Here is a 27,127-nt window from a genome sequence, read left to right on the forward strand (position 1 = left end):
TTTCCTTTGTCTTCTCCACACTCAGGATTAGGTTGTTCTTCTCACACCAATCCACCAGCCGCTCCACTTCCTCTTTACACTTGGTCTCGTCTTTGTGCTTGATAAGACCAATCACTGTTGCATTATCTGAAAAGTTGCTGACGCTTTTTGAGCTGGATCCGATGACACAGTCATGCATTAGCAGTGTGAACAGCTGCAGGCTCAGTACTCTGCCAGTGCTCCGTGTAATGGGATGAGAGACACTGCTGCCCGCGCGGACCGACCGTGGCCTTACTGTTAACAAGTGCAGTATCCAATTGCAGAGGGAGGTGTTGAGACCCAGCGAGGACCGTTTCTAGGGTATGATGGCGTTGAACGTCGAACTGAAGACTATAAACTGCAGTCTGGTATACAAGACTCCATTTTCCAGGTGGGACAGGACAGAGGCTATTGCATCATCAGTGAATCGGTTTGAGTGATAAGTGAACTGGAAGCGGTCAACGGGTCCAAAATATCCAGGAGAAAGGATCTAATTGCTCTCCGTGACCAACCGCTCAAAGCATTTCACAATGGTTGGTGCTAATGCCACAAGACGACAGTCACTTTGGCAGGTTACTGTCGCCTTCTTTGGCACTGAAATGATGGTTGCCACCTTAAAAACTGAGGGGACAGTGGTCTGTATCAGAGAGATGTTGAATATATCCGTCAGCACCTCCATCAACTAGGCTGCACAGTCTTTCAGAACTTAACCTGGTATACTATCGGCCTCCACAGCTTTGTGTGGGTTGGCTCTGGCCAAGGTCTTCCTCACCTCAGCTTCAGCCAGACAGAGTGTCTGCTCCCCTAAGGGGTGGGGGGGGGGGGGTGCCTTCCTGACCAGCACTTTGTTCTGGACATCAAACCAGGTGTTGAAGACATTTAGCCTCTCGGAGTGAAGCACCTGGTTATTGACACACAGGGTAGGCTTGTAGCCTGTAATCCTCTGAATTCCCTACCACATGCATCTCGTGTATCGCAGAAGTGGCTGCAAATTCTCTGATAATGCTCCCATTTTTCCTTCCTGATGGAACGGGAAAGCACAGTTCTTGCTTCCCGAGAGCTGTCGGAACTCCTAACCTAAAGGCAGCATCACAATCCCCCAGCCTGGCATGGGCCTCTGCGGTAAGCCATGGCTTTTGACTTGCCCACACCCAGCTGCATTTCCTAACAGTGACGTTCTCAATGCACTCCTCTTTGTAGCTGGTCACAGAATCCACATATTCCTCGACGTTAGTTTGGTTGCCATACCTAGCAATCTCCCTGAACGTTCTCCAGTTCGTATCATCAAAGCAGATCTGCAGTGCAAAGATTGCCCCCACAGGCCAGGTTCTCACCACCTTTAGAACTGGTTTGACCCATCTGATCACTGGTTCGTATGCTAGGATTAACATTACAGTTAAGTGATCTGAGAGTCCCACCAGGACCTGCACTACCAGGTTCAAGAACAGTTACTACCCCTCAACCATCAAGTTCTTGAGCAAAAGGGGGTAGCTACACTCGTTTAAGCACTCTTACCTTGTTATTTCATGCTCATTATTTATTGCTATTTACTTATATCTGGATTTGTACAGTTTGTTCCTGATGTTTACAGTTACTGTTCTATAGATTTACCTGCAGAAAAAGAAACTCAGGCTTGTGTAAGGTGACCTGTATATAGTCGGATAATAAGTTTCACTTTGAACCTTGCTCTTGATGCACATGCCACCCGTTTCCATCAGCAGGTTTGCATGAGCACTCCCCCTAGGCCAGAGGAAGAGGCGCCTGGGTGAGACCTTGGTCGCTTTGCTTGGATCGAGGATGCCAGTGTTGGCGTAGTGATGGGAATGAGTTCGCCTGTGGGGCGTCCCAGGTAAACCAAGAGGGAAAGTTTGTTTCGGGTTTGGCAGGGAAAACAAAGCCACTCCTTGGCCAAACATTCCTCCATTTCATCAGGCTTATCACCACCCTCCACCCTAAAACACACCCCAAACCAGCCCCATATCATTCTTCAGCTCTCCCCATGAACTGCCTCTTTACCCTTAAACTCCCTCCTCATACCGACGACACTGACAAAGACACTGTCCTACTGTTTTCAAGCCCTGCAGCCATCTAGGAGATCCACTTCTCCCAAGAGTCACTTGTTTTTAGTTTATCATTTCTTGCCTATTAGTTATTCTCCTGCACCTAGCGTCACTTTACACACAAGCAAACAGGTGGCTGCAAGATAATCTTACATTTACAAAGTCCCACCCAATAATTATTTGTACATTTTGCTTAGAGGATTGCTTTTATTTTTTGTGCTTATTGTGTTTTTTTTAATGATGCATTGGATCTGGAGAAACAATCGTTTTGTTCTCCTTTACACTTGCGTACTGACCACTTGCAACAAACCATCTTGAATCTTTAGCCTTCCCTTCACCTCTTAACCGCACTGAAAACCGCCCACCAGCTCTAAGCCAGCCATAACTAGATGACTTGTGAGAGAGACCTTAATTATTTGAATGGGATAGTTGAATGTCATCAGTTAACAGGCTCAAAATATTTATTCTAATTAATAACTGTTGTATTAACTTTCATTACTAAAGCTATATGACCAAGTTTAAATCTTTTCAAATATGACTAAATCTCTCCGATCAGAGACATTAAAAACAAGGAAAAAGCCTTTTGGTGGCAGCAGGGGTCCTGGTAGGACCTAGGAAGCCCCACAGCTGCAAGGCAGGGTCAAATGCAATCTGACCAACATTTCTACCAATCCCACTGCCTTTATATTTACCTGGTTCACTCCCTGATGGTGCTTCACTAACCTCATCACAAACGCTGACTGTACTCTTTTCTATAGATTCTGCCTGGCCTGCTGAGTTCTTCCAGCATCGTGTGCGTGTAGTTTCACTAACCTCATTTTCATCATGAATTGCAGAACAATACTTCAGAATGAAAACATTTTTTTTTACTTTTAGAAGGAACTAGATCTAGCTTTTCTATGTTCTCATGTCTCTCTCTATTACAATGGTGGTGTATGCTTTGCTCAAAGTTTTCAATTTCACCACTTTCTTTAACTGCACATAGCATCAAGGCCGAATTTTCTTTTGGCATATTTATCATCACAAGATGAGAACTCAGGCACGGTCATGTCCTCGTGATTGTGGCAGTGAGCAACCTGTTTGAACCACAAAAGTCCTTTTGCTTCAGATACTCCCACAGTGCTGCTGGGTATAAGATTCCAAGATTTTTATCCAGGGACGAAGTTTTTCCAAGTCACATGGTCTCCTTCTTTGACCTAGAGCCAGCACATAATAATGCCCTTTGCCCTGCTTGGATGCTGCAGTCAGAGAGGCCAATGGAGGTAACTGTACTGCACTTTGAAGACGGCCAAAATCAGTTACAATTCCACGATGTTGGTATAAGCTCTAACAGCTCGCCTGCGACTATTACTGACAGACAATATGGAAGTAATACACACATTATGCTGGAGGAACTCAGCAGGCCAGGCAGCGTCTATGGAAAAGAGTAAACAATCGACATTTCGGGACGAGACCTTTCATCAGGACTGGTTAAAAAAGAGATGAGGAGTCAGAGTAAGAAAGTGGGGGAGGGGAGGAAGAAGTACAAGGTGAAGTTAAGAGCTAGAAAGTCGATTGGTGAAAGAGATAGAGTAATTGTACTGCACTTTGAATTGACAACTACAATTCCATGATGTTGGTATAAGCTCTAACAGCTCGTCTGTGACTAATACTGAACAGGCAATATGGAAGCTTTCAGCTGGCTTGAAAGCCCAAAAGTCCTGGAGAATAGGGTAACTGCAACTACTCCCATGGCAATCTTCTAACCCCAGTACCCATCATAAACCCCCCCAAATATATTCATTTACGAAAAATACCTTATAGTTCCACAGTATCCACCCAGCGCAGTGGAGAACGTAGTACATACAAAATAACCGTGGGAATTGCAGAGGTCCAGTCTGCATAGAAGCTAATGTTCAAACAAAACACCAATCATAGCTGGTTACCACGAGGTAAAGTATTCATTCTGACATCACTCCATTATTATGACATCACAAACCATCTGTGATATCATACCTCACCACTCAGAACATATTCTTTTATACGATTCTGCCTTCTACTACCCATAATGCTTTCCCCTGACATTCCTTCTTCACTTTTCCTGCCTATCCCCTCCCTGCTTCCCCCTCCCCACCCCTTGATCTTTCCTCTGATCAGTTTTTCACCTGGCACCTTCCACCTTCCTTACAGGGTCCCTGCCCCCTCCCTCTTCAGCCCTGACGAAGGGCCTCTGCTCGTTTCCACGGTTGCTGCCCGACCTGCTGAGTTCAGCCAGCTTGTTTGTACATGTTGATTGGACCACAGCATCTACAGTGTTCTCTGTGTGTAGAACATATTCTTTGCTAAGGATTGCTGTGCATTTTCAGAGCCAGATTCACTGCCACTGGCAGATGTCGTCAAAGCTGTTGTTTTGGGTGCAGGGGTAACAAATCACAGGTAGGCCACCACAAGTCTGGAATTGGGGCCGGATTAGTGATTTTGCTGAATCACAGGTAGTTAGTTAGGTTAACAGGACAACACAAGGCAGTTTCGTCCACCTTGTAGGCCTGCCCGGGACTTGCATTTTCAATCAGTAACTAACTGACCAAACTTGTCAACAAACCCAGCAGCTGGTTCCTTGTCTGCTGGCTGTTTTTCACCACACACTGCATGAAATTTTATGTCAAGTCACAGCTTGAAACACTGAAGCCACCCTTTATTGCAATCATACTCGTAAATCAGTCTTCATGAAATAACTTAGCTTGTTCCTTCACTACCCTGACAGTTCTACACCGTCATTGACATGGAGTTTAAACCACTTTACAAGAACTTTATCTTGTTGTGAACATCTTCCATTGTTTTCCTTGTGCACATGTTTTTAAAAAAATTGCTGTTAAAGAACTGGAGCAACTTTTGTTTCATTATATCGTAAACTGTGGAAAAGCCAATGTTATGCAAGTCACAAATGCTTTTTACAGACACACCACTGTCAAATGTTTTCAGAACATTTACCTTATCTTGTATAAATAACGTATGGTGTTTATACTTTACACCATGAGAATCATTTCCTTTTTTCCTAGATAAGCAAGGGTTTAAAAAATAAATACAGAATAACACAAGGAATGACTTGCTTCATTTAAAGACTGTGCCACAACTGACCCTGCTAATGATATCACCAAAATAATGGCGACAGGGGAGATTTGAAATTAGGCCAGCGAAAACCACGCCCAAACCAGCGGTGGAATCAAGTTAGTGACTGCCGGCTTTGAGGTGGTCGACCTGATACTACAAGTTACAATTTAAAAAAACAGTGCAAAAGAGGATAGTGAGTTCCTGTTCAGAAAGCTGATGGCAGCTGGTGCGGGAGGGGGTTGGGGTGGGGGGGGGGGGGGAGAACGAAGCCATTTCTCAGATGTTGAGTGTGGATCTTCAGGCTCCTGTGCCTCCTCCCTGATGGGAGTAACAAAAAGAGGGCGTGTCCCAGATGGTGAGGGTCCTTAATGATCGATGCTGCTTTCTTGAGGCATCACCTTTGTAAGATGTCATCTTAGGTGGGGAGGCTTGTGCTCATGATGGAGTTGGCCAAAACTACAACCTTTTGAAGTCAAATGCGTTCTCCTGCATTGGTACCTTCATACCCAAATGTGATGCAACCAGTACATCTGTAGAAGCTTGGTAATCTTTGGTGACATACCAAATCTCCTCAAACTCCTGATGAAGTGTAGCTATTGGCACACCTTCATCATGATTGCCTCAATCCGGTGGGGCCCAAGACAGGACAGGTCCTCTGAGATATTGATGCCCAAGAACTTGAAGCTGCTCACCCTGTCCATTGCTAGTTCTTCAATGTAGACTGCTGTGTGTTCTCCCGACTTCCTCTTCCTGAAGTCCACAATCGTTTTAAAACAATGAAAACTAATTTCAATGAAAGGAATGTACCTAAACTACTTGTCATTCCACAAATGTCCCCGAAAATTTTATAGATCCGGCCATGCATGATTTGCAAATAATTTGAAGGTTTCAGCCTTGGAAAAACTTGACTTAGAAATTGAGCATATCTACATGAAATGTTGTCGTAGAAAAGCAGCATCGAAAGTTCCCCACCATCCAGGCCGTCCTCTTTTTTTGCTGCTGCCATCAGGTATAAGGTACAAGTGCCTCAAGACACACACCAGGTTCAAGAATAGTTACCACCACGCAATCAACAAGCTCTTGAACAAGAGATGAGAACGACACTCATCTATTGAGATGTTCCCACAATCTCACTTTAAGGATTCTTTATCTTGTTATTTCCTGTATTTATTACTGATTTATATCCTCACAGTTTGTCTTCTGCTCGCTGCTTTCTCCTTCACTGATCCTGTTTACAGTTACTATTCTATAGGTTCGCTGAGTTGCCCACAGGAAAAAGAATCTCAGGGTTGTATGTGGTGACATGTATGTACTTTGAAAAATTCTACTTTGAACTTTGACCAAACAATTTGAAGATTACTGCCTTAGAAAAACTTGACTTAGAAATGTTAAGAATGAAGGGAAGAAATGAACTGAAAACAAAACTAATTACTACACACATACATGAACGTGCAGATGTTTGCCATCTATGGAAAAAGACAGTCACATGGGAACATAATGCCGTCATTCTCTTCCTCAAAAAAGCGGATGGACTGGTTATTAGATATTTATGGATACAGATTATCTAGGAAGGATAGCGTACACTGTTGATCTGGCAGAATATTACTGTGCTGGAGACTTGTTTAAGTCTAGAAGTAACAGAAACATTAACACAGCTGGGTGTTTTTTTTTTTACAGGTCACTGAACAAATTACAAGGAAATACAAAATCTAGAGTGGCTATAAAATGGGGGCTTTAATTACATTATGTAAGCTGAGATAATAATTGATATTATTTCTAATGTGTCCAGAAATATATTCCAGCCGAAGGAAGGAAGCATTACCACACCCACACAATGCTGGAGGAATTCAGCAGGCCAGGGAACGTCTAAGGAAGAGCAAACAGTCAACATTTTGGGCTGGGCTGGAAAGGAAGAGAAGTCAGAGTAAGGTGGGCAGGGTTAGGGAAAGAGAAGAAGTACAATGTGTGCAGGGGAGGAGGCGAAGTAAAGAGCTGGGAAGTCACTTGTCAAAAGAGATAAAAGGGCTGGAGAATGGGGAATCTGATAGGAGCAGTCACAAGACCATGGAAGAAAGAGGAACACCGGGGGGTGTGATGAGCAGGTAGGGACATAAGGTGAGAGAGGGAAACGGGGAATGGGGAATGGTGAAGGAGGCAGCATTGCTGGATCTAGTTCTGGGAAAGAGTTGGGTCAGGTGCACCAACTTTCATCAGGAAATAGTGATCACAACATCATAAAATTGATGTTAGCTAAAGAGAATCATCAACCTAATTAATTGGAAAGCCAATTTCTGTGGTTGAGTGTGAATCTAGCATCATGTTCACTGCAGACACTGTGGACCCATTCCTGTGCTGCAATGTTCCTCTGTATATTGAGCTGGTCTTTTTTAGTGTCTATAATTTTACCTACGTTCATACCATCAGCAAACGTATCATATTATAGACATGTGCACATGGCAAGCAAAGATCCCAGCTGTGATCCCTACGATAGACCACCCTTTACAGAGTTTGGTCAGGAAAACAACCCAATGCCACTACTTTTGGAGACAGTGGATACATTAAAAAACATTGATTCCCATGGAAATATGAGAAAAGTTTGGTGTACTTGGCAACAGAACAGGATCATCTCTAAGGTGCTGAAGGAGGTAGAATGAAGTCGTAGAGTAGGGCCCCAACCATAATCTTTTGATGCTCTTTAGATATGGGAATGAGGTGTGAGGGACGGGAAGGGAGGGGGTGCAGGGGCAGAGCTCTGGAGCGTTCAGGAAGGGAAGTAAGGATAAGTCCAGCTAATAAATTTTAACCTTAGGATGGGGAAAGCCGTTGGAAAATACTGATTAAAAACAGGATTAACAGACACCTGGAGCAAAACTGATTAATTAAGACAAACTAGTACTTAATTGTTCAGGGAAAATCATGTTGAACCAATTTGCCTATTTTTTTTGATGAGGTAGCCAGTGGATGAGGGCAATACATTCAATGTGATGTAGACGGACTTTCAAAGCTTTTGACAAGGTGTACCTTAACAAGATTCTGAGCCAAACTGATGAACGAGGCATACAAGGCATGCTGATAGCATGCTTATGAAGCTGGCTGAAAAAACAATGATGTTCAAAGTAAATGTATTATCAAAGTACAAACTGTGTATGTCACCATATACAATTCTGAGATTCGTTTTCTTGTGCGCATACTCAATAAATCTATAGAATAACAACTATATCAGAATCAATAAAAGAGCGCCCAACCAGAGTGCAGAACAAACTGTGCAAATGCAAAAAGAAAAAACAGATGAGCAATAAATACCGAGAACGTGAGATGGCATGTTGTAGTGGATGTTTCTTTTGAGGGGCAGGGGGACAGAGATTTGCCAAATTGCTTATTTCAATTTATTTTAATAGCTCCATTAAGATCGATCCCAGACTATTCAACCTTTCCTTACAACCTCCTCATTATAAGACAATAAGAGGCATATTAGAGTGGACATCCGGCAACTTTTATCCCAGGGCAGAAATGGCTAGTATGAGAAAGCAGAACTTTAAGGTAACTGGAGGAAAGTATGGGGGGGTGGGGGGTTGGGGGGGTGGGTGGGTGGGGGGAATGTTAGAGCTTTTTTTTAAAAAAACATACAGAATGGTAGGTGCATGGAAAGAACTGCCAAGGGTACTGGGAGGGGGCAGATACATTGGGGGCAATTAAGAGACTCTTACAAAAGCATGTGAATTAAAGACAAATCTGGGTGGCAACGTAGCATAGCAGTTAACGTAATACATTTTAGCGTCAGCATTTCCAGGTTGAATTCCCACTGCTGTCTGTAAGGAGTGGGTTCCCTTTTACATTCCAAAGGCGCAAAGATTAGGGTTGGTAAATTGTATATGCTATGTAGGCACCGGAAACATACTTGCGGGCTGCCCCCAGCACATCCTCGGACCATGTTGGCTCTTAATGCAAACAATGCATTTCTCTGGATGTTTTGGTGTACATGTGAAAAATAAAGATAATGTTTGCTTGTTAAAAATGGAGGCATTTGTGGGCGGGAAGCACTGGATTGACCTTGGAGTAGGTTAAAAGTTGGCACAACATTGTGGGCCAAAGGGCCTGTACTGAGGTGTATTGTCCTGTGTTCAACTATGTATTGTGAACTGTGAAGCAGATAGTGATAAACTGCAGTAAGATATTTGCAGGGGCTGGTGGAATTAGCAGACATATGGCAGGTACAGTTTAATGCCAAGTAATGAGAGGCGATACATTTTGGTGGGATGAATGCAGAAAGGAAATAGAGAAGGCAGGATGCAGCTGTACAAGAGGTGCAGGTAACTGGGGGTACATGAAAGTGTCAGAAAAGGTTTAGAAAGGGAGATGCATAATTCTGGGATTTATCATTAGAGTCAGAGATAAAACCCGGGAGGTTGTGCTGAACTAGCTCCACCTCAGCTGAAGTTCCAGGTACAACTGTGACTGAATGATGTGAAGGCATTAGAGGAACTAGGGAAGATTTTGGGAAAAACAGCTAGGGCAAGGAATCACATTTACAAGAGATTAGAGGCTAGGTCTGCTTTCTTTGAAAAGACTAAGGGGAGAAGACTGGCACGCTGCAATCATTGCGAGGAGTTGCTTGCTTGGCGAAGGCAACACAAGGTTTGAAATAAAGTTTGGGGCCTTTTAGTGGGCTGCTATCACAATGGTCTCTAAGGACTAGATAGGGTGGCTATAGTGAGGGAGTCTCAGACCAGAGGGCACAACCTCAGTATAGAGCACGTCCATTTTGAACAGAGATGAGGAATTTCCTTAGCCAAAGTGTAGTGAATCTGTGGAATTCATTGCCATAAACAGCTGTGGTGGCCAAGACACAGGGTATATTTAAAGGGGAGGTTGACAGGTTCTTGATTAGTCAGGGCATCAAAGGTTACAGGGAGAAAACAGAATGGGGCTGATGGGCTGAATGGCCTAATTATGCTCTTATGTCCTATGGAAAATTGACAAAGTAATAAAACAACGGGTTGAGTAAACAGAGGATAGAACATCACAGCACAATACAGGCCCTTTGGCCCACAATGTTATGCCAACCTTTTAACTGCTCCAGGACCAATCAAACCCTTCCTCTCTTCTGTCATTCATGTGCCCATCTAAGAGTCTCTTAAATGCCCCTAAATATATCTGCCTTCATGGGAGGCTATACCCATTGGTGAAACAATTGAGGACTAGAGTTTAAAAAAAAATAAAAGGGAAGACAACTAATGATGAAATAAAGAAAAACTTGGATGAAACATGCCGCTGAACTCTGTATTGCAGAGTCTGCAGATGCTAAAAGGAGATTCTGTTTTGCTTTAAAAGGAAATTGCAGAAATATATAGTGCAGAAAAATGTGCCAGGCTGCAGAGAGCAGGCTGGCTCTGAAAGAAAACCGGCACAGGCTCAATGAATGGCCTCCTTCCTTGCCGTACCATTTCATGATTTCAAGAATTCTAGAGCATGGAATACAAAGGGGAAAAAAAATTGCCAAAGCAGCAGTAAAAGAAATCAGAGGAACTTAAACCCAAGTTAAATTTGGAGGAGATTCTAAAGCAGGAAAAGAAGTTGCTTTGCTTTGATAGACAGGAATGGTGCAGCAATCCACTTGACGAATCAGAACGTAGACCCATTCAGGCGGCAGCAAAGGGGTCTGCTCTACTGCCAAGACCCAGACACCCTTTAAGAAAGTCAAGAGCTGAGGGGAGATGAGAATGGGGGTTGCTGGGGAGCTACACATCCAGCTCTTGGACAAGAAAGGTAAATTAGGTATTGAAAGATTGATTTGAACTCGGCCGAAGACCTTTACTCCATAGCTAGTGACTCTAATCCTTCACCTTCCAGACAACTCTTGGACTCCATCTTGAGTACTGTCGGGGGAGGGAGTTGCTACCTGGGGGAAGCAACAGCAGCCATGCCTCTGGCACTGAGGCTCAGGAAGGGTAGGGAACTGGAGCGGGTTCAGATAGGCAATTCTGTGGGCATTAAAAAGAAACGTGGATGGTAGTTTGCCTGTCAGGTGCCAGGGTCTGCGATGTTTCTGAACGTGTCCACGATATCCTGAAAAGGGAGGGTGAGCAGCCCGAGGTCATGGTACATATTAGTACCAACGACAGGTAGAAAAGAGGAGGAGGTCCTCAAAACAGAATACAGTACAGGGAGTTAGGGAGGAGGCTGCGAAGCAGGACCTCAAGGGTAGTAATCATGGCATTGCTGCCCATGCCACTCAGCAGTGAGGATAGGAATAGAATGAGGTGGCAGATAATTGCTTGGCTGAAGAATTGGAGTGGGGGCAGATGGGACCTGTATAAAAGGGACGGGTTGCACTTGAATCCAAGGGGGACCAATATTCTTGTGGGCAGATTTACTAGAGCTGTTGGGAGTGGTTTAATCTAATATCAGGTTGGTGCCGGATCGCAAGAGAGGGAATTTGTTGAATGTCTATGAGATGGCTTTTTAGAGCAGATTATGCTTGAGTCTGTTAAGGGAAAGCTATCTTAGATTGGGTGTTGGGCAATAACCCAGACCTTATTAGGGAGCTTAATGTACAGGAACCCTTAGAAGGCAGTGATCATACCATGACTGCAGTCTGGGAGGGAGAAGTGCAAGTCACATGCATCACTATTGCATTGGAATCAAGGGAATTACAGAGGGATAAGAGAAGAGCTTGCTCAGGTGGTTTGGAGGGGGATACTGGCAGGGATGACAGCAGAGTAGAGATGGCTGAAGATTCTGGGAATAGTTCACAAGGCGCAGGATAGATATGTCCCACAGGAATTCTCAAATGGCAGGGGTAGGCAACTGTGACTGACAAGGGAAGTTAAGGACTGCATAAAAGCCAAGGAAAGGGCATACAAGTTAGCAAAAGTGAGTGGGAAGTCGGATGGCTGGGAAGTTTTTAAAATTCAACGAAAGCCAACCAAAAAAAGCTATAGATGGGAGTCCATAGAGGGGAGGCTAGTTTCTGTGATGTGCTAAGCTGCGTCCACAACTCTCTGCTGTTTCTTACGGTCATGTGCTGAACAGTTGTCATACTAAGCAGTTATACATCCAGACAATGCTTTCCAATGGCATATTGATAAAAGAAATGGCAAGGATCAACAGGGGGATACCTCCTGAGGAAGTAGAGGCATTGGTGAGCTTGCTTGGCCGCAACATCAACGTGGTTGGACCAGGACGGGCTATTGATAATGCTCAGATCTTGGAACCTGAAGTTCTTAATCTCAATACTGCTGATGACGACAAGACCACGCGGACTGCACTCCCCCCTCCCCGTTTGCTTTCTGAAGTCAACAACCAGCTCTTTTGTTGAGACCAAAGACAAAGTTGTCACAATACCATGTCACCACCAGGGGTGGCAAACCTATGGCAGCATGCAGTGCCACCACTCGATTCTTTAAAACGCACCGTAATAAAACAGCTGCATTGTGATTACCTTTGCTGCCAAATGAGGCAGCAAATGATTTTTAGAACCCGAGAACAGTGAGATGTTTTCACAAGAAAGTTCTCACGCCAGCTTGGTGTCAGATAAAAGGTTATGAGAACACCTCACATTGGATGATACGTTTTGGAATTCACACAGACCTGGTGTACGCATCAGTACATACTTGGTTAGTAAAGAGTTGGGCCAGCTGCCCTTGGCTTCGCTCTGCTTATGTATTTTTCTTGCTGTTTATGAGTGAACTCTGGACAATTACAGTAAATACATGTAGTTTAACACCACCATGAATATTCGCACAAGTTGCTCCCCCCACCCAGTGATGAACTTGGTCAAGTCTAACTAAGGAGTAAACTTACTGATGAAACTACTTCTATAGCTGTCAAAACAACCAAATACAAGCCAGCTAAAAATTATTTGTCAGTGTCAGTACAACAATAAAAGCCTCACAGAGAATAACTGTTGTGTATTTAATACTTCAGTAATGTTTGAGTAATCTTGTAAATATATTGGTTAAGATTTTTGTTTAAGTAACTTATTACGGTTTATATATTTAACAAGGTGAACTGAATACGCTCATCACACTACTGCTGATATGACCACACCTGAAAGTAAATTCGAAGTTAGACCCGCATTTTGGACTCCTGTGTTTTCCTTTAAACTAGTTTAATGTGTTTAAAAGTTGGCTTAATGTTCTTAATGTATATTTGTATTTTTTCAATCTTTTATGAATATGAAAAGCTTATAATTTCATATTCACGATTTTTATTTTGTAATACACAAGACATAGGAGCAGGATTAGGCCATTTGGCCCATCGAGTCTGCTCTGCCATTCAATCATGGCTGATTTATTGTCCCTCTCAACCCCATTTTTCCTGCCTTTTCCCTGTAACCATTGACTAACCCTTACTAATCAAGATCATAGCAACCTCTGCTTTAAATATACCCAATGACTTTGCCTCCACAGTCATCTGTGCAATAAATTTAGCAGATTCACCATCCTCTGGCTAAAGAAATTCCTCCTCATCTCTGTTCTAAAAGGACACCCTTCTTTTCTGAGGCCAAGTCTTCTGGTCCTGGACTCCCTTATGTGAAGTACAATACTACTTAGAAATGATGTTATTTTTCAATTGCCTTTTTAAAATATTAATAATTTTTGAACAAGTTTTTGAAAATACCTAATTTATTTTGATCTCTTTTGTACTTTTATTCATAGTAAAACAGTGAATACACATAAATAAGACAACAAGACCCATACTTTTCCCTTTAAAAAGTCCATAATTATTGTTACTAATTCACTAATCAATGATAATTTCTGCTCAAAGTTATTATGGCATTCAAGAGAATAGTTTTAGGTTATCGCCGCTTTGAGCGTAACCTCTCAAAAAAGGCTCACACCCTTGGACTAGGCTATTTCTTTCCTGTGGTTTTGTTTCTTATAGTTAAACCAGGCCCCAGATTGTCCAACAGATCTATGGAAAGATTTAAAACTTGCCTTCTCACATATGACTGACTCGGTCACCCAAAGGACAGCATTCAACCTCTGGCAGCCCTTTCAAGCAGTTACTTCAATTAACCTACCTCCTGATTCACCTTCACTTTGAGAGACTGAAGAAATTCAGCACATATCCATTGGCTCATCTATTTTTTATATATATACAGATTTGTCACAGAAAACATCCTATCGGGTTGTATCAAGGCAACTACTCTGGCCAAGGGCGCAAGGAACTGCACTGTTTCGTGAATAATTACCTCCTTTCCATGGACTCTGTCTACACTTCTTTCTATCTCAGTTAAGCAGCCAACATAATCAAAGATCCCCATTTACCCCTTACCTTGTCTCTTCTCCCCCTTTCCTATTGGATAGAAGATACAAAAGACCAAATGCCCATCCAATCCGACCCAAGAGCAGCTTCTATCCTGGACCTCAAGATGGACCTCACAATCTACTTCCTCCTGGCCCTTGTCCCTTTGCATTGGCCTCTCTCTGCTGCTCTTTATTCTGCATTGTGTTGTCGCGTTCCCTCAATGTGATGCTGGTCCCGTTGTCATGTCAAACAGATTTTTTTTTCACTGCAGCTGGTACATATGAAAATGAAAAACTAATTCTCAGGACTGGAAAGGAAGGGGACAGACCTAATGAAGTCCTAAAAAGAATGGGGCAGCCCCAATGATGGGTTTCAGCCCGAAACATCGACTGTTTATGCCCCTCCTTTAATGCAGCCTGACCTGCTAAGATTCTCTAGAATTTTGTGCATGCTGCCCAAGATTTCCTGTGACTGTGGAATCTCAGGTCTACCTTGCAAATTTCTCTTTCCAACAATTTCCTATTATATACGTATATAGATGAATTCACAGATTTACAGATTCCAAAAACATTACAATGTGGTCTGTTTAAAAATATTCTTGATACCTTCTTGTCTTTTTGTCAATTACTTTAAAGCTCTGTCCTCTCGTCACCAATTCTTCTGGAAGCAGTTTCTTGCATAGCCTTTCAAAACTCTCCAGGACTTTGAAAATCACTCTTAAATTTTCCCTTAACCATCTCCACTCTGATCAGGACTAGCTGCATTACTGTAGGATTACTGCTCTCATCCGCGGCATGAATGTATTCCACCTGTTCCAGAAGTAGATGGGTGCTTGGAGCATGATGATGTCCTAGTATTTTTCCCGGGGGCCCCCAAGCGGTTCCCCAACTACCCATATCCCTTCTTTGACTGCAATAAGGCACCTAGGCATGCACCCCAATGCCTTGGCAACCTTTCTGGAGTGCAGTGCCCAGACATGGACACCACTCCAGCAAAGGTCTAATCACTGGCTTTGTAAAAAGTTGCACATGAATTACTTGCTTCACAAACAGAACGAAAGTACAGCTTACAATACCCTTGATATCTGTGGCTCAGCTGACTTAAGTTGCTTCCAAAATGCATCAGTTCCCTCTTAATCCTGTATTAGGGCAAGAGGGTAGAGATAGGTCTCTACCAAAGGAGGTGTAAGGCACTTCTTCCCTCCGCTAACATGCAGGTCACCCTTGGGCAGTGGCAGTGTGAAGCATCTGCTTAGCTGCCCCCCCCCCCCCGATTAGGGTCACATAAAGCCAAAGGAGTAGGTGGTGCATAACACAAGTCCTGTTTGATGCCAGGCAGACAATCTCTGAAGAGTATTGATAATGGCTGGTATAACCCATCTTGTAAACACACAGCCCAGAAGGCAAACAACTACTGTAGTAAAATTTGCCAAGAAGAATCACTGTCATAGATCAGACCATGATTGCCCATGTCATACGATGTGACACGGCACATGACGAACGATCCTGTATTAAATTTCACCTATCATTTCATCAGGCCTTGCCCGTCCAAGGTCAGTTAGCAATCACCTTTTTCCATACGAGTGAGAACATTGCTTAGATTATTAAGATCCATCCACCTCTCCAGCCAAGTATCACTACAGTTTCCAAGCACTTGGGTAATGACTGACGAGAGTTGACTTTAGATAGAGAGAAGTATTCACCTGCCACTCTAGGGATGATAGATGGTTTTTTTATTATTGGTATAAGGCAGGCCCAACAATCACACAGTCTTAGCCCGAAATCTGGGAACTGCATCTCTCCAGAACTGGAACACAAAGCCCAGGAGACACACTTGCACCAAACACATCTTTTACTCATTGGGCAAGCTGGGAGCATTCCTAAAGACATCAACTCATTCCAGGAGGAAGGGCAACAGCCATGGGAATAACATCAGGAAATATCCAACCATTAGACCATGGATAGTGGGTGAGATGTTGAAATTGGCTGTAATCACCAATAGAGCCTCCTTGGACAGTTTGTTCACCTTGACCGAGTGGGAAACATACAAAGGCAGATGAGTTAGGGAAGGTGTGGTGGTTGGGTGGAGGAGAGAGGTGGTGGGAGTGAGGGGGGGGGGAGAAAGAGTAGATGGGAGTGGGGTGGAGAGTGAATGGGAATAGAGGGGAAAGGGGGGAGGTGAAAGGGGTGGTGAGGGGGAGAGGAGGGGGAGAGGAGGGGGAGAGGAGGGGGAGAGGAGGGGGAGAGGAGGGGGAGAGGAGGGGGAGAGGAGGGGGAGAGGAGGGGGAGAGGAGGGGGAGAGGAGGGGGAGAGGAGGGGGAGAGGAGGGGGAGAGGAGGGGGAGAGGAGGGGGAGAGGAGGGGGAGAGGAGGGGGAGAGGAGGGGGAGAGGAGGGGGAGAGGAGGGGGAGAGGAGGGGGAGATGAAAGGGGTGGTGAGGGGGAGATGAAAGGGGTGGTGAGGGGGAGAGGAGGGGAGAGGAGGGGGAGAGGAGGGGGAGAGGAGGGGGAGAGGAGGGGGAGAGGAGGGGGAGAGGAGGGGGAGAGGAGGGGGAGAGGAGGGGGAGAGGAGGGGGAGAGGAGGGGAGAGAGGAGGGGAGAGAGGAGGGGAGAGGAGGGGAGAGGAGGGGAGAGAGGAGGGGAGAGAGGAGGGGAGAGAGGAGGGGAGAGGAGGGGGAGAGGAGGGGGAGAGGAGGGGGAGAGGAGGGGGAGAGGAGGGGGAGAGGAGGGGGAGAGGAGGGGGAGAGGAGGGGGAGAGGAGGGGGAGAGGAGGGGGAGAGGAGGGGGAGAGGAGGGGGAGAGGAGGGGAGAGGAGGGGGAGAGGAGGGGAGAGGAGGGGAGAGGAGGGGAGAGGAGGGGAGAGGAGGGGAGAGGAGGGGAGAGGAGGGGAGGTGAAAGGGGTGGTGAGGGGGAGAGGAGGGAGAGAGGAGGGAGAGAGGAGGGGAGAGGAGGGGAGAGGAGGGGAGAGGAGGGGGAGAGGAGGGAGAGAGGAGGGGAGAGGAGGGGGAGAGGAGGGGGAGAGGAGGGGGAGAGGTGGGGGAGAGGAGGGAGAGGAGGGGAGAGGAGGGGAGAGGAGGGGAGAGGAGGGGAGAGGAGGGGAGAGGGGAGAGGAGGGGAGAGGAGGGGGAGAGGAGGGGAGAGGAGGGGGAGAGGAGGGGGAGAGGAGGGGAGAGGAGGGGGAGAGGAGGGGGAGGTGAAAGGGGTGGTGAGGGGGAGAGGAGGGGGAGTGAAAGGGGTGGTGAGGGGGAGAGGAGGGGGAGAGGAGGGGGAGAGGAGGGGGAGAGGAGGGGAGAGGAGGGGGAGAGGAGGGGAGAGGAGGGGAGAGGAGGGGGAGAGGAGGGGGAGAGGAGGGGGAGAGGAGGGGGAGAGGAGGGGGAGGTGAAAGGGGTGGTGAGGGGGAGAGGAGGGAGAGAGGTGGGGAGAGGAGGGGGAGAGGAGGGGGAGAGGAGGGGGAGGTGAAAGGGGTGGTGAGGGGGAGAGGAGGGAGAGAGGAGGGGAGAGGAGGGGGAGAGGAGGGGGAGAGGAGGGGGAGGTGAAAGGGGTGGTGAGGGGTGAGATTGGTGGGGGTCAGGGAACGGAGGGGAAGGTGTGGGGATATTGTTAGTGTGTGGCGGGAGAGGGAAAGGGGAAGTTGTCGGGCCCATGACCTGATGGCTGGTGCGGGGAGGAAGGGTGGGCTGGCCTGGTCGCCCCTACCGACGTGGACGTTCTTAGGCTCGGGACGTGCAGATGCCGGGGCCGGGGCCGGGGCGGGAATCCGCAGGAGCGCGCCTGCTTGGTCACTCACCCATCGCCCGCTGCCACCGGCCCACTCCGGCCCGGCTCCGTATCCACTCCAGTCCCCGATGTCGGTCCGCAGCCTCTGCCGGCGCCGCCTCTCGCTGAATCGGGCCGCAGCTCCCCGCCCGGCCGAGTGCGCAGGGAGGGCGAGGGCGAGAGAGAGACCCCCGCCCCTTAAAGGGCCCGCGCCCCTGCCGCACCGTCGCCCCTGTCCGTCGGCAGGACCTCAGACAGCTCTCCCACCGGCTGCACCGTCCTCCCCTCTGCACAGCGCCGGGGAACACCGCGGAAGGCGGGCCTGATGGCGGCCGTGGAGGCAGCAGGTTACAATAACCTTGCAGATGGTTCCTTCTGCTATCCAACGGGAAAGACGAGGCAATCCGAAAGTGTTGACTTAATACTAATATTCTCGTCGCGAGAACCGCCACTTCCTCGTGGGATGACGAGTGCGGTTTCGACGGCTTCGTGCTGTACAACGGTCAGAGGAGGAGTGGGGTGCAAAGTTAAAGCGACAGGCAACTGAAAAGCGGTCACCGTTATGTATGGGATTTCTCCAGTACAGACAGCGCATCGTGAACATCAGATGCAATGCACCAAACTGTTTTAAAAAAAAAACTGCCAACGAAACACTGCTTCGCGGGGAAGTTGTGTCTGGGGCCCTGAACACTGGGAAGGGGGGAGAAAAAGGTTCAAAGTTTTTCACCTCCTGTGGTGTCTGGAGAAGGAGAGCGAATGTTGGGGACGACTGAAGGGTGAAACAGGGAATTGCCGAAAGGCGTGTCCAGTGCTATCTCCACCTTGGAAGCGGCCGAAACATCAGAGTGTGGCGGCTGGTGGTGTGGAGGGTTTACCAAGGGAAACTACCCTTACGCAGGTGGTGGAGGTTTGGAGTGAGGAGAGAAGTGTAGCCACTAATGTAGGTAAAGAGGGAAACCACCGTTGAGGAAACACGAAGACAGATAAACTGCAGATGCTGGAATTTAACAGCAAAAGCTCTCAGAAAAGCTGGAAGAAGTTTGCGGATCTGACAGCAATTGTGGAGCATCTATTTTTATCCCCCCCCCCCATCTTCCGTAGTTCAAGGAGGGGCATGCACACACATGGGCCCCTAGCTGTGTCTGCCTTTTGGTGAGTTACACGGAGGTATTCTTGTTCCGAGCCTTTTCTGACGCAACATCAACCTCCTCCAGCAAAGCACGTCGACCTACAGAAATCATCAAGTCATCACCTTTGTCCTCTCACTCATCTGGACCATCTCGGAAACTTTTTCTGGATCTCAGTGCGCCCGGCTCAGGAAACAGATTGCCACTGACACCTTTTATAATCCCGCCATCCCACACAAACTCACCTGTTTATCCAGTTGCCTTCACTATTCACTTTTCCTATGTCACCTCACCACGCCCTCGTACTGGCAGTCTTAAGGTTCAAAGTAAACTTACTTCCTGCTTGGTACTAATGCCAAAATCAAGCAGTTGCTCTCTTTCAAAGATCTCGAGAAAGTCATCCACGCCCTTATATCCTCCCGCTTGGACTACTCCAACTCCCTGTATACTGGGATTAGTTAGTTGTCCCTGTCTCGTCTGCAACAGGTCCAGAACGTCGCAGCCAGGCTCCTGACAGGTGCCCGGAAGAGGGACCATATTACTCCTATCCTGGCCTCCAGTACGGTTCAGAATTGATTTTAAGATTCTCCTGTTTGTTTATAAAGCCCTAAGTGGGCTACCCCCCCCCCCCCTATATCACAGACCTCTAACCTCTTATTCTACTTCCTGGTCCCTCAGGTTGGCTGACTTAGGGCTCCTGGCTGTCCCGCGATCTAAACTTAAGTTCAGGGGTGACCACGCCTTTGCTGTTGCAGACCCTAGACTGTGGAACAGCATTCCCCTCCCTATCAGATCTGCCCCCTCCATCGACTCTTTTAAATCCAGGTTCAAAACTTACTTGTTTGAATCCTCCTGCTATGGCTGATTTTTGGCTTGTGCCCAGGCCCTTGTGTTGTTTCTGTAGTGCCTTTAGGCCGTTTGCCTTGCTGGTTATGTCTGTTTTTTGTATTTGTGATTTTAGCTACCTGCTCTGACCTGTACAGCACTTTGGTCAATGTGGGTTGTTTTTAAATGCGCTATATAAATAAATTTGACTTGACTTATTATCAAAGTACATGTGCACTCAGTGGCCACTTTATTAGGTATACTAACTACTCATTAGTATCAGCCAGTAATGTGGCAGCAACTCAATGTATAAAAGCATGCTGACATGGTCAAGAGGTTCAGTTGTTGTTCAGATCAAACATCAGAATGGGGGGGGATGTAATCTAAGTGACTGTGACTGTGAAATGATCGTTGGTGCCAGATGGGGTGGTTTCAGTATCTCAGAAATTGTTGACCTTCAGGGATTTTCACACACAACAGCCTCTAAAGTGTACCGAGAATAAAACATCTAGGGAGTGTCAGTTCTGTGAGCAAAAATGCTGTGTCAATGAGAACAACCACACTGGTTCAACCTAACAGGAAGGCTGCTGTAACTTAAATAACCACACTTCAAAGCAATGGTATGCTGAAGAGCATCTCTGAACACACAACACATTGAACCTTAAAGTGAATGGGCTACAGCAGCAGAAGACCATCAACATACTCAGTAGCCACTTTATTATGCATCTTGAAATTCATTTTCTTGCAGGCATGTGCAGGAAAATAAACAAAATTTATGAAAAATGTATTAACTACGACTGGCAAACAAAGACAAACTGCAAATAAAAAAATACTGAGAACGCAAGTTCTGAAGAGTCCTTGAAAGCGAGTCTATAGGTCATAGAATCAATTCAAAGTAGTGGTGATTGAAGTTATCTATGTCAGTTCAGGAGCCTGATGGTTGTAGGCTAATAACTGCTCGAAGTTGGAGGTGTGGGACCTAAGGCTCCTGTACCTCCGACCTTTTGGCAGCAGCGAAAAATGAGCACATAGAAAGCAAGTGTAAGACAGAGAGAACTAGGTTCAACTAAAGTGCCTAGATCAACAACCCTGTGCCTTCCTCCATTGTTTAACATAGAACAGTATAGCATAACACATCCTTCTGCCCACGATATTGCACCATCCTTTTAACCTACTCCAAGATCAACCTAATGCTTCCCTCCCATATAGCCTCCATTTTTTCTTTCATCCATATGCCTATCGAAGAGTCTCTTAAATGCCTGCAATATGCCTGCCTCTACCACCAGGCTGTGCATTCCACACACTTACCATTCTGTATAAAATAACAAATCCCTATACCTTCCTCCAATTACCTTAAAAATATGCCCTCTCATGTTGGTCATTTCTGTCTCGGAAAGGTTGTGTTGGCTGTCCACTCTATCAATGCCTCTTGTCATCTTGATATTTATTTATCTACCCTGGCCTTTTGTGGCACGCCATACAGCAACCCCCGATTTAACCCTAGTTTCCTGATTTAACCGGAATAATTTAAAATGACCCACTAACCTACCGACTGGCACATCTTTGGATTGTGGGAGGAAACCAGAGCACCCGGAGGAAACCAACCCATGCAGTCAGAGGGAGAACATATAAACTCCTTCCAGGCAGCAGTGGGAATTGAACCTGGTACCATAAAGTGTTGTGCTAGCCACTACACTACTGTGTCGCCTCATGTACACTTCTATAAAGTTACTTCTTGTCCTCCTCTGCTCCAAAGAGTAAAGCCCTAGCTTGTTCAACCTTTCCTCATATGACGTGCTTGCTAATCCAGGCAGCATCCGGGTAAATCTCCTGTGCACCCTCTCTAAAGCTTCCACATATTGCATAAGGAAGGGACCAGAACTGAACAGAATACTCCAAATGATACTTACTGTCAACTTTACAGTGGCAGAGCTGGTAAATTAACAGAATTTGAGTATGTAATTCCTGTATGTTTGTTCTGTGATATGAGAACAGGTTTACAGTGAAATGACTTTCCTGTAACTAGATTCACACATAATTGCACATAATGCCCTTATTCTGTGTATTTAACAACTACCCCAAGGCTTTCTCACATTAATTTGCACAAAAACTGATACTGAGCCAAAGGAGGAGCTGGAATAGTGAGCAAAATATAACAGAAGGCTTGGTTTGAAGGGAAGGTACAACATTTGAGAAGTAACTATCTTGATGAGAATTCAAACTGCCATGGCATGGAAGTCTATGGACTGAATGGTGGTAAATGAGATCAGTATAGAAGGGTACTGGATGGTCAGTATGGACATAGTGGGCTGAAGGGCCTGTTATTCCAGAATGTAAAATAGATGAAGAACTAGCTACCACTGGTGTTTGTGCAGCTCATAATCTTGGGTGGTTATAAATAACAATGGATGTCCTGGCAGGAGTGGGGGAGCAGAGATAAAGGTGACAACAATTTAAAATTGGAGGCCTTGGTGGAATTAGATCAGTGAGCAGAAGAGTCCTGATAAGTAGCGAGAAATAGGAAGCTGGTCAGGAGTGTCTCGGAATGGAGTTCATCAACAGGTGAGTTCATACTGGAAATTGGTGGTGCTATGGAAGAGGAAGTTCACGATGATGGGTAAGGTGTAAAATTCAAGAAGAAACATAACATTGCTTGCAAAGAGACTCATTCAGTCTAAGCCAATGTGCAGGACTGGGCAGGGGGAATGGAGTCCAATGGCAGTTTAAATGGGGAGAAATTAAAACGGGGGAGCAGGAATTGAATTTCTGGTAAGGACAAAAGCCAACAGCTTTGATATTTGTGATATTCCACTGGAAAAAAATGACTGCTTCTGAAGTGTTCGCTACAGATCAGCAGTGACGAGGTGGAAGATTGTTTGTGAAACTTTACATCAAACTTCCCGAAAGGTGCAGCTTTTTAAGGAGATTTACTAAGCAATCCTCCAAAAGGACAACTTGTCATGGCTTGGAGGTTTGCCTACCTCAATGACTCGGAGAGCCATGTTGGCTGGAGTCAGGGCTTTACGCTTTGGCCCTTGGTAGGGTCACCCGTGCCAAACAGGTCAAAGGGTAGAGTGGTCCACCGCTCAGCAAGGACAACTCCGAATGGCAAACCCAAATTGTTATGGAAACAGCAATGGAGATTCCTTCTACATCTGAGTGTGATGTATTCCCAAGCCTCCACCCGGGACCTGTGTGACTGAAAGTCGTGAAAACTGAGGGGAAGTGACTTACACCATGAAGGAAGCCCTGAACACCGCCAGAGATTGAGGAGCCTAATTGTTGCCCTAAGCTCCAGGAAATACATAAGAAATATGAGGCAGCCGGGACAATGTGTGGGAGTAACCATTGCTGGAGCTTCTCTGCTTTGGATTGTTCTGTTATCTATTGAAAATTGCTTGCTGTGCAAGTCACTTGAGCATACAATAGAGATTTGAACAGTTAATATTTTGAAGGCTGATTATTCATAGAAAAACAATTCATGGTTGTAGACTGGAATGGCTGTGTTGACCTTCAGGAATTATGATTATAATGCCTCATTGTGGCTGATGTCTACCCAGGCTGTTTGGATATGGGAGGGAGCACACTGGCTACATTTCAGATGCCAGAGCTTTCAGGAACTGGACATTGCTGCCGAGGCTGCCATTTACTGACAGTGATTGGCAGTTGCTTCAGAATCCTTTGAGAAAAGAGGCACACCTTGATTGGTTAGAAAGCTCAGTGGGCTTCATTCAACCTTATGGACTGACATCTGTGTGGATTCACAGGCACAGAGTAGGTGTGATCCTAAAACCTTCAGAGAAAAGTACAAGAAAACACTCCCCCCCCCCCCCCACACAGGACTCAATGTACAATATGTACAAACCACAGTCGCCGAAGTGGTGCCTCAGCTTGTTATGCACTGTGCTCTGGTTCTCCATATGATTCTTGGCCAATGCTGTATTTGAGACAGATGAAATATTGATCTATTAAAATACTTATAAGTCCAAGCCATACTTGAGGAACTATTCTGAAAATCCTTAAACATTATCCATGCTGGCCAGCCTGCAGTCCGCCCCTGCAAGGCAACAAAGTGCATCTCCAGAGAAAGATCTCCAAAATCTAGAACTCAAATGGGGTTACTCTGCCCCCAGCTAATCAGCCATATATAACGGTTGGGACAGAGGCAGAGAACAGTTTCTAAAAATTCTATACTGAATGATCAGATTGCAAGATTTCATGCACAAAGCAGCAGCATTTTACACTCATAGGCTCATCTCAGGTTAATGACCTAAATGGGAATGAGACTTAAATAACCATTTGGTCAATAAAAACACAAAATGCTGGCAGAACTCAGCAGGCCAGACAGCATCAATGGGAGGAGGTAGTGACGACGTTTCAGGCTGAAACTCTTCATCAGGAGCGTTCACCACTTCACCAAATCTGCCAAAACTGTGCATCTTCTGAGGCCAAACTGATAACTGTGACTTAGCCCCAGGTAGTGAACAGAGCTTGTGGAGATTTTTTTTGTCCTAGGACTGAGACTAGTTATCTTCTTCAGCTGCTCCCCTCGCTCCTCTCCTTCCAGAAGAGACCCCCTCTGGCTCTCACCTTAAACTTTCTCCTATCTTCCGCTACATCCTCTTGCAGCTCACCTTGTCCACCTCTCATTGTACCGACTCTATTCTTGTCGATATGCTGACATCCAACTAATATTTACAGACCACACGTTCTACTACTTTGATGGAATCTCCTAAATGTATGTTTACTATCAAGGAGGACAAGGTCAGCTGGTGTACTGGGAACATATTTACCTACAGGCTCCCTTCCAAGTCACACAGGGTCTTGTTAAGAGAACACTCAGTCCCTTAAGCCGGCTCCAGCATTCAATATCATGAATCATCTACCCAAGGTCTTATCAGTTCTTCCTTGCTAGTTCCTTTACAGCCCTTAATTCCCTGAAACTTCACAAATGTACTTACTTGTGTGTGGAATCCCTCCATGATGCAGCCTTCCACGTCTGGCAAGATTCCTACACACCACCAGCTCTGTACCTCATGCAGAAAAGATCTCCAGGACATAATTTACATGAAAGCATTGACCAAGGACTGTATCCTAGGGTACCGATGACCTGCTCTCTGCCAACGCCGCAGGCACTGCTGCCTACAGATCCTGCTGCAAAACATTTCACATTCCTTGTTGCTGACAACATAGAAAATCAATCACCCCATTGAGTTTCATGCTCAGAGTAATGCCATTGTTTCAGAGGGAGGGAACGGTGGAAGAAGCAGTGAGTTAAATTGCAAAGAGGTGGGGAGCTGGAGAAGATAATGGGAATGTCAATCTCAGGGTGAGGCCAGGCCAGAACAGGTTGTTAATGGGGTCGATTAGAAGATGACAGATGTTTGACCAGCGAGTGCTAACGGAGAGGGAAAAAACTCAGCCAACCTCGCAGATGAACGACTTACAACACGAATGGACAATTGTGATGCAGATACCTGTCCCTGCACCTCCTCCCTCATTACTGTTCAGTCCTTCCAGGTGAGGCGACACTTCACCTACGAGTCTGATGGGGTCAGCTCTATCTGGTGCTCCCAGCGTGGCCTCCTGTACATTGGCGGGATCCAACATAGATTGGGAGACCGCTTCATTGCGTACCGACGCTCCGCGAGAAAAAGCGGGATTTCCCGGAGGCCATCCATTTTAATTATACTTCCCATTTATATTCAGATTTGTCTATCCATGGCCTCCTCCACTGTCGTGATGAGGCCACACTCAGGTTGGAGGAGCAACACCTTATATTCCGTCTGGGTAGCCTCCAACCCGATGGCATGAATGTCAATTTCTCGAATTCCCAGTAAGTGCTCCCTCCTCTCCTTCACCATTCCTGTTTCCCTCTCACACCTTATCCCCTTACCTGCCCATCACCTCCCTCTGCTGCCCTCTTCCTTCCCTTTCTTCCATGGCTTCTATCCTCTCCTATCAGATTCTCCCTCCTCCAGCTTTTTATCTCTTCCACCATTCTACTTCCCAGCTCTTTAGTTCACACCTCCTCCTCTCTTAGTTTCACCCTATCACCTACCACCTTGCACTTTTTCCTCCCCTTCCTTTCCAGTCATGAAGGTCTTAGCCCAAAACATCGACTGTTTACCATTTTCCATAGATGCTGAGTTTCTCCAACATTCTGTGAGGGTGTTGCTTTGGATTTCCAGCATCTGCCGATTTGCTCGGAGAATGTGACATTGAATTCTGGAAGGCTGTGACGTGCACAGATGGAAGATGAGTTGCTGTTCCTCAAGCCGGCACTGGGCCCTACTCTAACAGTGCAGGGGACCAGAGATCCATAGGTCAGAGTGGAGTGGGAGATGGACGCGTCTCAACCAACCTGAACAGTCATAGGGCACAGAAACTGGTGTCGTTAGGCCCATTATGTCCATGTCAACCATCCAGTACCCTTGTATACTAATCCCGTTTACATCCGCTAGATCCATACTGTAAATTCCATGGCATTTCAAGTTCTCATTGAGATACTTCTTAAATGTTGCAAGAGCTCAAACCAAACCTTGTTATATTTTACTCTCTCCTAACAGCTTCTCCTTTGGCTCAGTGTCAATTTTCGTGTGGTTTACTTAAGGAATGCCTGAGGGAGATTGTTTAATGTGAAATGAGCTGCATAAACGTTAGTTGCTGTAAATCCTTGTACAACCTGGGGAACTTATCCATTTTACACTAATTAGACTATTAAGTTTCAGCAAGGTCTTCTCACTTTAAACCTGCTCCTGTTGAGGACCATCAGAGATGAGTCGAGGTTCCTCATCCTTTTGAGAGAGAACCTATGGCACGTTGGTGAGCAGTGTTTGTTCATGGACTCCAGATTATGGTTTCCTTGGGGGCTTTGCTAATGCTTACATGACGTGGTGGGGGGTGCGGGAGATTTGATGCTTTCCTGCTGCTTGCCTGTGGGACGGGGCTTTGGGGGGGGGGTTCTAATGCTTTCCTGTCATTCATTCTTCAGGGGTTTTT

The 27,127-nt window shown here is 46.0% G+C and overlaps 1 protein-coding gene across 4 annotated transcripts in view; it reads right to left on the reverse strand.

Annotated features, from left to right (window-relative positions):
- Window positions 1–25,106, reverse strand: part of LOC132383084 (beta-1,4-mannosyl-glycoprotein 4-beta-N-acetylglucosaminyltransferase-like) — a 97,776-nt gene extending 72,670 nt beyond the window's left edge. The window contains exon 1 of one of the 4 annotated variants that reach the window (XM_059953866.1): window positions 25,087–25,106. The gene's annotated coding sequence lies outside the window, so the exon portion shown is untranslated. Of the gene's footprint in view, window positions 1–18,204; window positions 19,515–19,545; window positions 20,093–20,138; window positions 20,268–25,086 lie in introns of those variants that run through there. The other 3 variants (XM_059953864.1, XM_059953863.1, XM_059953859.1) reach the window with 3 other exon arrangements.
- Between the last annotated feature and the right edge of the window lie 2,021 nt (window positions 25,107–27,127).

The sequence above is a fragment of the Hypanus sabinus genome, chromosome 29, assembly GCF_030144855.1.
Source record: "Hypanus sabinus isolate sHypSab1 chromosome 29, sHypSab1.hap1, whole genome shotgun sequence".
In the NCBI taxonomy this organism is placed as follows: Eukaryota; Metazoa; Chordata; class Chondrichthyes; order Myliobatiformes; family Dasyatidae; genus Hypanus; species Hypanus sabinus.